The sequence below is a fragment of the Propithecus coquereli genome, unplaced genomic scaffold (assembly GCF_000956105.1).
Source record: "Propithecus coquereli isolate 6110/MARCELLA unplaced genomic scaffold, Pcoq_1.0 Scaffold45, whole genome shotgun sequence".
NCBI lineage: Eukaryota > Metazoa > Chordata > Mammalia > Primates > Indriidae > Propithecus > Propithecus coquereli.
The window spans coordinates 1,965,830-1,967,102 of record NW_012150285.1 but is presented as its reverse complement, the minus strand read 5'-3'; the positions used below and the strand labels follow the sequence as shown (position 1 = coordinate 1,967,102).

The following is a 1,273-nucleotide window of genomic DNA, read 5'->3' as shown; positions in this document are numbered from 1 at the left end:
CTCAGGCTGGTTTCGAACTCCTGAGCTCAAACAATCCACCTGCCTCGGCCTCCCAGAGAGCTACGATTTTGCCTTCTTAAGACTGGCTCTCCACCATATATCTTAATATCTAGTCAGTCTTGCCTTAAGGAAAAAAAAAAAAGCAAGTCTTATTCTGATGCCAGAAATTCAGCCTCAACTCTCAGGATCACATCAGGTTCTTTGAGCTCATACTTTTGGAACACATTAACAACCTTGCAAGGAAGTTAAAATAATGGCATACAGTATGAAAGCTATCTGGACAGATAATGAATAATTTCACATATTTATCATCATTCTCACAGTCATTCCTTTGAACATTAAGCTCTTCAATTTCATTCAATACCATTCTCTCCATAATTTACATGAGCTGGATTCATAACAATCAAATGCAGAATGCCCTTAATTTATTCTCTTTTACAGATAAAAGTCAGCTCATGAAAGCTTATTTATGTTTACTTGGCGGGGGAGGGGGTGGTACACAGGGGAGGGTGAGAACCAATGAATGGTTCTTTCAATTATCCTCATTCAGACTTTCGCTGTGCTGGTTCTGAACGGAGGAGGACAGCTGGGGTGGCCAGACTGATGGAAGGATGACAGCATGTTTGAATTTTAAATATCATCAGGTGTAATAAGATTAGGTAGTATTTGTTTTAGAGTACAACATGCTCGACAATTCACTTAGTACAGTATCATTCCCATGATCACCCACACATCCGTGGCACTGAATGGAAAATTTCTAACAGAGAATTAAGAGAAGCTGGAAACATGAAAACATCAGGTTTGTTAATACAGACACTCCCAGTTTACACGTTTTCAAGTCTGCCGTGGTGAATTTCTTGCACTGCCATATAATGAAAATAAGTTTCCTCTGTGTACATTGTTTGGAAATATATTGATATTCTAAGATTGTAAGAAGTGTTTTTTTCATGTTTTTATACAAAGCTTAGTCTGTTTCTCCTTCCCCTCTCTTTGGAATCATCATCACCTGTTGGTTCTCTCTTCTTAAGCCTCCTTTTATGGTAAGATCCCATCCTCCCTGCTCCCTCAATATCTGCCGCCAGACAAGAACATATGTCATTTTCATTCAAATTAATAGATCTAGTTAATGGGCCTCTTACCTATTAGAAATCATGACATATGAATTATGATTATTTGGGGGTAATGTTTTCTGATCTTGATTTCCTTTATTCCTATAAAAAAATCAAATACATCTTTTAATTTTATTTGATTACTGGGGAAATTAATTATGTTA

The 1,273-nt window shown here is 37.1% G+C and overlaps 1 protein-coding gene across 2 annotated transcripts in view; it reads left to right on the top strand.

Annotated features, from left to right (window-relative positions):
• The window catches only part of OLFM3 (olfactomedin 3), a 205,212-nt gene that overhangs the window by 172,741 nt on the left and 31,198 nt on the right, over window positions 1–1,273 (top strand). The window lies entirely within an intron of this gene.